We start from the raw sequence: 13,035 nt of genomic DNA on the forward strand, positions 1-13,035 counted from the left end.
CCTGCCTCTGGCAAGCCCAGGCAATTTTTGGGGGTTATTTTCCTGTTAATTCCCAGGCTGATAATCGATAATAAAAGTCTGAAGCTAAAATAACTTTTAAGGAGCATCAAGTTACAGGAGAATGTTAGTTTGCATGCAGGTGTGATGACACATAGCCTTTTTCATTCAAAGGTGCTGAAACTTGGTGTTTTCCACGCTGAAACACCTCTTATTTATACATTGATCAACACTGCCCTCTTCTGTTTAATGTTTGAACATAGTTTGTCCTCATAAAAGACTGCAATTCCTTGAGTTATGTGTCCAATGTTTGTTAGAAATGACAGTTTTTCTCAGTCGCTTTTGTGCTTTTCTCACATCACTATTAACATTTGAACAGCAGTTTGTGCATTTCTCAAAACAATTAGTGCAAACTGCAAAACCTAGTAGACAACCTGCAAAAGCAGGTCACTTGCTCTAAAGTCTAAATGGTTGGTCCATTCCTCAAAAGCAAGTCTTCATGTCAATGAAACTGCCGGTGTCATCAAAATGAGAAGTCTTGACACCACCGTTTATGAACAAGAGAGTCAAATGGCTTTGTCACGTTTTCATTATGACAGTTTATTCTCTCAGTGTTTTCCAATAGAAAAAAAAAGGTCAGAAGTTGGTTACGCTACCTGAAAATGCTCAAGACAGCACTTTACACTACTTGTGCAGCCATTTAAAAACTATAGTAAAGTTACACATTGCTGTAGTAGGGGAGTAAGTGAGTACAAGACACTGAATACGTACATTTCACAATTTTACTGTATATGCTCTTTGCAATTCTACAGCATTGTGCAATAGAAAAATACACTACAGTCACTTATTTAGAACAAACACAAGAAACACCCTTTTGGTAGAGCTGTGCACAAATGTGACCCTTATAACAATTCCTATTGTACCAGAACACGGTAAATCATTCTGGCACATCCAGACGTTCCGTCTGTCTGGCCACATATTTTCATCTACATCACAATGGATATCATCCCTTACAATGCAGCGAGGAAAGAATCTCCTGGAGTGGTGAATCCACCCTCTGCATGACTCTGCTGTGATGTCACCACATGCTGCATCCATGGCTGCAAGCCATGAATGCCATTTGATAGGATTTGATAACTAGTGCAACAATTTTGTATTTAATGACTCAAGCAATGAAATGAAGACTATTGGTTTTATTGGGAACAACAATATAGCATCCATAAGTATAGATAATTTTGATTGACATGACATAAGTAAATGATAATGTTATGAAACAGCAGATAATTGTGTGAAAGCTACTGATACATGTCCAAAAGCATTTGCAAAAAGGAAGGAGAAATTGCTGCTATGATGTGCACAAATGACTAAATGTTCTGTAGGTTGAACCAATAGTTATGATAATTTACATTCTGATCTGAGAAAAGCACCAAAACGAATGTGGAAAAACTGCAATAAAAACAAACTGAGGTGGAGTTTCACTTAATGGAAGAGAAGCCAAAAAACAGATGCTGTTAATTTATTAATGGATGGATGGAATATTAATTTACCTTTAAATATATAGATTCAAACTGAATCCACTTCCCTACCTGCAAGTAAAAGTGACGACCCCTGGCGGGACAAGCCGAAAGAGAAAGGAGATGTTAAAATGCAAATGTATTCAATACATTTGAGTAAACAATATCTTATTGGAATGACGTAGGTTTACATTGTCTAAAAATGGCATAAAAGCTGATAGTATATCTGTCAGTGGAAGTAAACTGTCCATAAAATAGGACCATAATTCTTTATGAGGCTTTAAAATGTGTGTCAGTTGGATAAATCTGGATGATGTTCAACACATACATAATAGACCACAGTGCAACTTCACGTTTTTGTCCCATAAATAAATTAACGTTGTACATGTGACATAAAAATAAAAAATGAATCGTAATGGTTCTGTATTTCAAGACAGATTAAATTATTTTAATACTCCATCAATTAGATTTACAAACCACATTCAGTCACAATGTTTCAAGGATGAGTTTGGTTTGAACGTTTTATATTTGCTTGAAAGAGCAAACACTAACAGCACTTCCATGTTAATGTGTAGAGGGACTTTGATATTTTATTGAGTTGTGTTCTTACATTACAAATCCAACTCATAGCTGTCACAGTGACTTTGTATTTCATCACATCACCTGTCATTTTGACTTCCATGTGTATGAGAAAGATTTGAACATAATCACTCACAGCAACCATCCATTGTGAGGTTGAAAATCAGATCCTGCAAGTTTGGCTGTCCCCATGTCATTGTAATGTTGAAAAACATGTCCTTATGTAAAAAATAAACAATAATACTCAGCTCATGTTAGTCACTCACTATCAGACACATGTTATCTCAAGGCACTTTACAGGAGTAGCAGGGAAAGACCTGCAGGGATAGACATAACCCAACTTGACCCACAATAACAAGAACTTTGGCAACGGGGACATGGAAAAAAATCCTTTTATTAGGCAGAAACCTTGGACAGGCTCATAGTGGGCGGCCATCTGTCTTGACCGGCTGGGTTGCGAAGGAGAGAGAGGAAGACAGTGGTAGAAAGACAGAGAGACAATGACAGAAAGAGAGAGAGACAGTAGAAGGATAGTCAAAAACAAAGAGATGAATATAGAGTGATAGAGAGACAGAGAGCAAGAGCAGACAAAAACAAAATTTAACATAAGCTGCTGAACAAGATACTGAATAAAGAGCTGCTATATAAAACTATAAATGCTAATGCTATCGATATGGATATCAGGATTGATAGCCACAGGTCCAGGTTTTGCAGTGCCATGGATAGAAGGACCTGCAGACTGAGAGACAGAAAGAGGGACAAACAGAGGGAGAGAGAGCACAAGACTACGGGGAAGAGAGAGGGATTATTGACAAATATTTATAACAAAAGCATTTTTATAATGATTATAAAATATGTTGAAATACACTATTTCAATGTTTATTATCTCCACCTGTATATATTTGTCAGACATCCTTTCTATTTCAGCAGCAAGAAGGTTAAGCAAGGGTAGTTTGTATAGGCCTGGGGTCTTTGCCATAGTAAAGCTTGGTGACGAACATCATAGCTGCCTGTTTCCTTATAAGAAGAGAGTGGACAAGTGCACAAGGACAGCTTTTATTCTGATGGTGTTGTGCGGTGGGTGGTTTGAGCAAAGCCAGGATACAGATTAGGATCTACTATACCCTACGACGGCACAAGAAATGCCTTGTCTGTAACTAGCTGTAGCAACCACATGATGTCAGCACAGAACCATTTAGCGCTGTTTATTGTGCAGCAGCAACACAACTCCAGCCAAATCAGCAAAACATTAAACAATAATTTGTGAATCACTAAAACATTCACGAAAATAACTTAAAAGTTATATTTTATATCTGAGTGCCAGGTTATTATGATGAAGGTTAAATATGAACAAATAAATGATAACTTAAGAAAAGTTATTTTTGAACTAACCCGAATGAGTTCTAGGCTATCACTCACTTTGTTATGACCGTTTCCTATGTACTTACAGGTATATAAAAAAAACTTGACAGTAACAGACAGCAAAGGCCCTCATAAGCCCAACATTTCTAACTCATAGGATCATCGTATACACATCACAGACCTGTTCTATTTAGAGGCTAAAATAGAATAAGAATGGGCCTGTTCATCAGGAACTTCTGTGATTTGGCAGATGTAGGCATTTTTCCCAAAAAACATTTTTTTATAATTTATCTGGGTCACTGAGATGCGAGAGCACACAGATCAAAACACAAACACATGAATCACCACCAAAAAAGTAATACAGAGTAATTTAAACAATAACCACATATTTTTGTACTTAAGTTTAAAATATTCAGGTTCTTCTTTCTTCTAGCACTTTTATACTGAGCTCACTTCATTTCCTTGGACATCAACAATTATAGTTTTAGCTGCTGGAGACAGTAAAGATCAGAGAAAAGTACACTGTCACAGGGGAATATTCATTAAAAATGATTGGGCAGGCTGTATTGCTGAAAAATACAATTATTACTCCCTTCAGTAAAAAGTGATAGATTAAAAGGCTTCTACCTTATGCTTAAAACTTTTTTTTTGGTTCATGACAGTTAAATGTAAACTAAAAACAGAGCAGTTTTATAGCTACTGACCGATATATCTGAAATATGAGTCAATTATATATGTAATGTTAATCTTTAAGCGATTTGGCCTTTAATAGGTAAGACAGATCTTATAGAATGTTTGTGTAGATTGTTGCACAACAACAGCTTTGCAAAACAACGCAAACAACTAACCAGGTAGATAAAGGGTGACATTTTGGTAGACAACACATTTAAAGTCCTCCATCCATCCATCCATCGTCATCCGCTTATCCGGGGCCGGGTCGCGGGCGCAGAAGCCTAAGCAGGGAAGCCCAGACTTCCCTCTCCCCGGCCACTTCCTCTAGCTCTTCCGGGGGGATCCCGAGGAGTTCCCAGGCCAGCCGAGAGACATAGTCTCTCCAGCGTGTCCTGGGTCTTCCCCGTGGTCTCCTCCCGGTGGGACGTGCCCTGAACACCTCACCAGGGAGGCGTTCAGGAGGCATCCTGAATAGATGCCCGAGCCACCTCATCTGGCTCCTCTCAACGCGGAAGAGCAGCGGCTCTACTCCGAGCTCCTCCCGGATGACTGAGCTTCTCACCCTATCTCTAAGGGAGAGCCCAGCCACCCTACGGAGGAAGCTCATATCAGCCGCTTGTACCCGCGATCTTGTTCTTTCGGTCACTACCCAAAGCTCGTGACCACAGGTGAGGGTAGGAACGAAGATCGACCGGTAAATCAAGAGCTTTACCTTTCGGCTCAGCTCTCTCTTCACCATGACGGATCTGTGCAGAGTCCGCATCACTGCAGACGCTGCACCGATCCGTCTGTCAATCTCTCGCTCCATCCTTCCCTCACTCGTGAACAAGACCCCGAGGTACTTGAACTCCTCCACTTGGGGCAGGATCTCCTCCCCAACCTGGAGGGTGCACTCCACCCTTTTCCAGCTGAGAACCATGGCCTCGGATTTGGAGGTGCTGATTCTCATCCCGGCCGCTTCACATGCGGCTGCGAACCGATCCAGTGAGAGCTGGAGGGCACGGCCTGATGAAGCCAACAGGATCACATCGTCTGCAAAAAGCAGCGATCCAATCCTGAGGTCACCAAACCAAACCCCTCAACGCCCTGGCTGCACCTAGAAATTCTGTCCTTAAAGGTTACGAACAGAATCGGTGACAAAGGGCAGCCCTGGCGGATTCCAACCCGCACTGGAAATAGGTCCGACTTATTGCCAGCAACGCGGACCAAGCTCTGACACCGGTCATATAGGGAGCGGACACCCCGTATCAGGGGGTCCGACACCCCATACTCCCGGAGCACCCCCCACAGGACTTCCCGACGGACACGGTTGAATGCCTTCTCCAAATCCACAAAACACATGTGGACTGGTTGGGCAAACTCCCATGCACCCTCAAGGAACCTGCAGAGGGTGTAGAGCTGGTCCACAGTTCAACGGCCAGGACGAAAACCACATTACTCCTCCTGAATCCAAGGTTTGACTATCCGGCGGACCTTCCTCTCCAGTACCCCTGAATAGACCTTACCGGGGAGGCTGAGGAGTGTGATCCCTCTGTAGTTGGAACACATCCTCCGGTCCCCCTTATTATAAAGAGGGACCACCACCCCGGTCTGCCAATCCAAAGGCACTGCCCCCGAGGCCGAGGCCAACTATATCCAGTCGGAACTTCTCAACCTCTCACACCAGCTCAGGCTCCTTCCCCGCCAGAGAGGTGACATTCCACGTCCCTAGAGCTAGTTTCTGGAGCCGAGGGTCGGACCGCCAAGGTCCCCGCCTTCGGCTGCCGCCCAGCTCACATTGCACCCGACCCCTCCGGTCCCTCCTATGGGTGGTGAGCCCACGGGAAGAAGGTCCCACTTTGCTTCTTTGGGCTATGCCCGACCGGGCTCCATGGGTGAAGACCCGGCCACCAGGCGCTTGCCATCGTGCCCCACCCCCAGGCCTGGCTCCAGGAGGGGGCCTCGGTAACCCGCGACCAGGCGAGGGAAGCCCAGGACCAATTTGTAAACTCGTCATGAGGGGTTTTTGAAGCCACCCTTTGTCTGGTCCCTCCCCTAGGACCTGTTTGCCATGGGTGACCCTACCAGGGGCATATAGCCCCCGACAACTCAGCTCCTAGGATCATTGGGACACCAAACCCCTCCACCACGATTTAAACCACGATAAGGTGGCAGCTCAGTCCTGTCAGTCATATTTAATCAGTTTCTGTACTGGTCAGGCAAACCTTCCTAGCAATAAAGGTCAGAGTCAAAATTACTATATATTTTATTGTTAAGTGAATTCAGCAGGGATCAGCTATAGTAAAAACATCAATAAGAGCAACACCACCATGCAGGAAATTGTCTTAGAAGAAGACCCATTGCCAGGGGGGCGGGAGGCATTGGCACAACAACAGATTTTACCTCACCTTGATATGTTTCATAAAAGGTATATATCGTTGTCTCATGGGGCTCGCTCTGCACAGACAGAAAGTACTGCAGGCAGAGTCAGTGCCCCACCAGCAAGACAGATATAATAGCAATAACAGCAAAATGCTTCAATGACGCAACAACTCTACTAAGTGCTTTTCTTTAAAAACAATTCTAAATGTTCCATGCAAATTAGACATGGCAGTTAAAACATAACTCTAACTAAAGGCACATGAAATTGTAGTCTGAGTAGAGGAGTGGTGATTTTATTGCTCTTGCCATTGAGTCAGGCAGTAGCATTTTTACCAAATGGAGATGATGGAGGAAGGAATGGCGGAAGATGGAGTGGTGGTGGGAGTTCTTGCTGGTACCAGCATGAGGTGTGTTGTGATATTTCAAGCTGAGAATAGTATTAAACACTGTTAACAGTTTGTGGATCAGAAAGCCTGAAATGATGAAATGCAATGATGAATGTAGCAAATATTTTAAGATGCCAAAACAATTGAACTTGACTCACCAAAACTCATCTTGAGAATTTACTTGATACGCTTACTACTTTCTTTATTTTTGAGGAACAGAACCACATGTCCTTAATTTGTATTAAATTCAAACTGCCATTTATTTTCAGATGTGCAAAGCTGAGCACAGATTAGTGTAGCATTCCGTTTCCGGAATGGCGGCGCGTACACACGTTGCAGTCCGAGGCTCCCGGCTTTTCGTGCTTGTTTTTCGCTGCTGCTATTTTGCACCATTGCCTGTGATTCTCACTCTCTTTGTGTGTATATATATATTGTTCCTTTAAATAGAAGAAAATTTAGTTTTTGAAGAGAGAATTCAGTTTTTGATTTGATTATGTTATGATGTGTGCCTTAAGCTGTGGGCCTTCTCATGATTTTATTATGTTCACATAATGATAATAAAGTATCTTGAATCTTGAATCTTGAATCTTGAATCTTGTGTACCACAAAAATTGTGTAACACATCAAATTGGATAACCTGGTCAAGAAGCACTGCATATACCAAGGACAAAAGAGGACCAAGAACAGAGCCTTGGGGAGCACCCAATCTCAACTGACTATACAAGAAAGTTATGTCATCTACAAGGACACTGAGCATCACTCTCCCTTCTCAGCTCCATTCATATTCCATTAATATACGATACTATCTTGGTATCTTGTTTGTCTTTCTCTGTTAGAAATCCTGTCAACATTCCTGACTCACATTGTTGTTATTACCCACAAGCACTTCCTCTCCATCCGTCTCTTTCATTGGGTGTGTCAATATTAGATTATTGTTGATTTGTTATTTTGTGTTATATTAAATAACACTGAAATAACAAATACCCAATACTGAAGAAAAAAAACACACTTAAATATTTAAATTTGAAAATACAAAACCTTCAAGATCTTTCAATAAAAAGCAGGGATTAAATTGAAACTAGAAGAGCTCAGTGGTCTCCAATGCAAAGGCCAGGGTGGCAATTAAGACATCAAGGCAAACCAATGAGTGGCTTGTGCTCAGTGAGGAACAGTCATCCTGGACTTGCGGAAAAAGCTCTTTGGGGAACATCTGGCAACTGGATTTGAGTGAGGAAGATCTAAATACTGCAGAGGAAGCCTCAAACTCAATATGTTCAGAAGCTGCTGAGTCAAGCAGCTCTGTATTAGTAAGTTGTGAATACAGTTTTCCCAGAGATGCACTTCACATTGTTGGCTGACATATTTCTTCCATTGTCACTTAAAGATCAGAAGCAGCCCTTGTGAAATGAAATGGTGATTCCCATTTTAAAAAGATGGACCAAAATGAATGTTCCATTTGCGGCGGTGTTCCACTGCTGAGACTCCCAGGCAAAATGTATTTCGAATTGCTCCTGGTGTATCATGTCCACCTTTTCACTAAGGTATAGACTGATGAAGTCTCAGGTGTGAATTGATTACCCTGTATAATTAGTTTAGGTTTCAATAGTCATGTCCAAATGAGGCTTCATGAGGCTTTGGACCGCTATGTTGAATCAGAATCAGAATAAGAAGGAGTTTATTGCCATTGTCAGTGAGTGTTCACTGACTAGGAACGTTTCTCGGTGAAGTCGTGCTACATGTAACAGTAATGACAAAATACAAAAATCATACAAGTACGGACACATCAGCAGCAGCAGGAGTGGATACACAGATGTGTACTAGCAGCAGTAAACTAGCGTAATCACGCAGTGCAAATGGAACAGTGCAAGTTGTATTCAGGAGTCCGGGACAGAATTATTAAGTGTTCATTAGTCTTACGGCTGAGGGAAAGAAGCTGTTCTTGTGGCGGGAGGTTCTGGTCCGGATGGACCGTAGGCTCCTGCCTGAGGGGAGAGGGTCAAAGAATCCATGTCCAGGGTGAGAAGGGTCGGCTGTGATCCGACCTGCACGCCTCCGAGTCCTGGAGACATACAGGTCCTGGAGCGATGGCAGCTTGCAGCCGATCACCTTCTCCGCAGCACGTACAATGCGCTGCACTCTGTGTCTGTCCCTGGTGGTGGCGCCAGCGTACCACACGGTGATGGAGGACGTGAGGACGGACTCCACGATGGAGGTGTAGAACTGCACCAACATCTGGGTTGGCAGCTTGAGTTTCCTCAGCTGTCGCAGGAAGTACATCCTCTGCTGAGCCTTCTTGGTGAGGGAGCTGATGGTCCCTAAACTAACTAAAATGATTTAGTTACTCGAAGCTTCATTTATTAAGAATGTGGGGGACATCTGGTGACACAGCGGTTGTGGTGCAGCCATGGAAAGGTTGAATTTACACTGGAACATGCACAATTTAAGTATTGCTGTATTCTATACATTTTCTAAATAAAACTGAATATTATAACAGATTATTGCAATGTCCTTAAATAGTAATATAAATAGTCAGGCAAACCTTCCTAGCAATAAAGGTCAGAGTCAAAATTATATATTTTATTTTTAAGTGAATTCAGCAGGGATCGTATATGTGTGTTATTAACGGAAGAGGATTAGGGCCACTGGAAAAAACAAAACAAAGTCCATCATTGAGGGTGTTATTGTAAGCCAAGTGCTGGGAACAAAGCAAACATTTCACCTACAAATTGAAAATTGAAAACATTTGTGTGTGTGATTTATTCTTTTTTATTTTATGAACTGAATAACATATTACTTGTTGTCCTCAGACACATGAATTGATTTATCATTTATTATTTTTATAATACAGGAAAATGCATTTTGGACATGCAAAAGCAATAGTGTAATGGTGAGCAATACGTTTGTTAGAAATTACAATCTACTTTGTTTGATGGTACCAATTCAAAATGTTCCCATACTTGCGATCTCTCCATTGCAAAGCAATATGAAAGCAATCCCAAAGCATACCAAAGCATACCAAATTAATCCAGCAGGAATTTACCATGTCGGCAATGCATTGAGCCTTTTCAGCAATTTTAAACACATCTGTGACCTGCCAATATTTCAAAGGCCTGAAACCCTGGAGAAGGAGAGAGAGCAAGAGAGAGTGAGAGAGAGTGAGAGAGAGTGAGAGAGAGAGAGAGAGAGAGATGGGGGTAATTATTATTTTGATGTTGAACTTCAGTTTAATCTGTAAATAGAACTTGCACACATTCTATTGTGCATGCTTTACATTTAATAATCCTCCTTCCCCTGCTGGCCAACAATGGATGGCTGACCTACAGAAGATTTCTGGCTTTGTGATGAATCAGCAGTCACATCCTGGACAAAGACCAATGGCAACGCAAGTCACTCAGGCAGTGCTTCCCTGTCAGATGACGTGTAGCCTATTTATGGGTGACAACATACGGTCCTTGGGCCAAGAAACAGTGGGAGCATTAGCACAGGACAGAGAACTGGCTTCCTCACAATAGTAACGCGGCATACAGATGATTTATCGTGTACAATTATTACAATTTTGACTCCATTCAATGTAAACTTACATGTCATGAGTTTAAACTGTTTTTCTCCAAGTCATTGCTGGCCGATGGTGGAGAATGTGTGCCATGACGTACTACATGGTAGGGAAAGCAGCAGCAGCACTGAGCTACTGGATTATTCTCTGAAACAGGGCCATGATGGTTTATATAGACAATGAGTAAGCTTCAACTGTGCCCGATTGGTGCATGTGTATGAGTGACAGCAAAGTCGAGAGAGAGAGAGAGAGAGAGATACTGCCGTGAGACGTGGATTAGGCCCTGGATGGTGGATGCTGCTGTGGCTGCATCTGTTTTTCAAATTGCTCTAAATTCTCAGAGATTATGTGGACTGAATGACTGAATGACTGAATAAATGAATGAATGGCAGCATGATCTTCAAAACAACATACTGAAATGGAATCCTTCAGTTGCAATTTATTATAAATTATTTTTTTTATCATTTTTTTGTCAAACAAGACTTTCTTCTTAAGTGTGCAATATATTCCAGTTTAATGTAATATGACATAAGCAAAGTAGATGATGTATTGCTGATGATGTTTTGATGGATTTGAAACTATTCACTTTAATACTCAAAACAGTGTTTTCTTGCATTGAAGGTTTTTTTTTCACAAGAATTGAAACTACTGCAATGATGATGAATGGTGACATCTTCTCAAGTCACAGACACTATTAACGGTAATTAATGGAATATTTGAGGCATTAATTCATGGATTTTACACCACTTGAAGATTAAAGATCGTGTACCATGCCATTAGAGTACATGTGCGCTTAACACCAGCATTATAAGATAATATTGTTTCCCTTTTGTGCAGCTCACTCCCCTTCTGCTATCCTTTGCTTTAACCAGTCAGCATATGTGCCAGTATTAATTTAGTATGTGTCTAGACATGAGGTGCATGTAACTATGATATTTCTCACGTTAGTCATAATACTGTAAGTAATAGCTTGGAGTCCTTGTTCCTAAAATCAGCAGAATTTTTAACTTCATATGAAAAACTAAACAAACAGCAGAAAAAAACTGGTATGACTTTCTAACATAATTGCTTGTGACTAATGGCCGACCTCTAAAAGGTTCAACTGTAGCTGTGTCGTGAGTAATGGACACAAGCAGCAGATTGACTTAATGCAACTGTGATTCAATAAAATACAGCCGACCAAGCGCTGTGTCCTGCGGGGCTGCGTTTATGGGTACAGGAAGAAGAAACACGGGGAAATTATCGTGCATGGTTTTCCAAAAGAGAGAAAAAAGAGCCCATAAGAGCATACTTATGGGCCAGTTGAAGAAAAAGGCTAAAGATAACATGAGCCAACATGAATAACAATTACAAGCATAGAGCACTTGTGTGATAATATGGCCTTGTCGTTTGATTCATAAACTAGCAACACAATAAATATTAAGTGGTGATTTGTTAAATACACATAAATACTCAGGTCATCTTTATATTCATCACAAGTACTATCCCAAGATGCGATCATGTTTCTGTTTATGCATTCATTCAGTATGTTCATCAGTCTTAATTGGACAGATGGGCGATGACGCTTGAGCTGAAATATAGAAACAGATGTGTCAAGACTGCTACTTCTGTATTATGCATATAGTAAGTAAGTAATCTTTATTTATATAGCACTTTTCACAGACACAAAGTGCTTCACAGGAACCATGAAAGGAACCAAAAAATAAAATTACAGTAAAATACATACAATCAAAGTGTGCTAGTCCTCAAAGGCCTGTCATTCCAGAGATGGGGAGGGGGGGGGGGGCACTTTAATGGATCTGCCTCCTCTAGTTTAGTTCCGTGTCTGAGGAACCATCAGCAGTGTCCGACCTGAGGACCTCAGACTAGGTGCAAAGTTGTAGAGCTGGATGAGCCTCCATGAAGAGCTCTGATTTTTTTTTATTACAAAATGACGGGGAGCCAATGGAGAGACTTCAAAATCTGAGAGCTGTGGGCTCTCCTGCTGGTGTGGCTCAGAAGCCTCGCTTAACTGGAGACTGTTAAATACTTTAATTGTTGCTGTTTCCTATAATCTTTTCAGATTAGTAGAAATTATATTTATGAAAATTCCATGAAAGTGAACAAAATATCAAGTGATATTTCAGATTTATCGGCAGCTCCCTCAGGAAACAGAACGTTCCTGGAACTACAGGACCACGGACAGCGCTCAGTGAAACTCGCCACAGGCTGCCTTCCCTGTTGTATGTGATCTTAAATCAGCTTGTGGGATTCCCAAGATGAAAAAAATAATAAGAATAATTTAAGTATGGAACTAGTGCCATGAATAAAATTACACCAATCAGTCACAACATGCTAAGCACAGGCCTAAATCTTTGTCAGAGCCAAAAGAGCTGAGCTGATTCCACAATTCCATTGAGGCATGGACTCCACAAAACCTCTGAAGCTGTGCGGTGGTACCTGCTGCAAAGATGTAATAGACGTCAATCATCTTGTCTATAGCCTCTTTATCTGCTACAGGAGAGAGGCGGGGTACACTCCGGACACGTCGCCAGCCTGTCGCGGGGCGTACTTAATCTAGCAGCATCAGTGGATGCATCACAGACACAGGAGTATGCATGAATCATTTAGT

This window comes from Brachionichthys hirsutus, unplaced genomic scaffold (genome assembly GCF_040956055.1).
Source record: "Brachionichthys hirsutus isolate HB-005 unplaced genomic scaffold, CSIRO-AGI_Bhir_v1 contig_915, whole genome shotgun sequence".
Taxonomy (NCBI): Eukaryota; Metazoa; Chordata; class Actinopteri; order Lophiiformes; family Brachionichthyidae; genus Brachionichthys; species Brachionichthys hirsutus.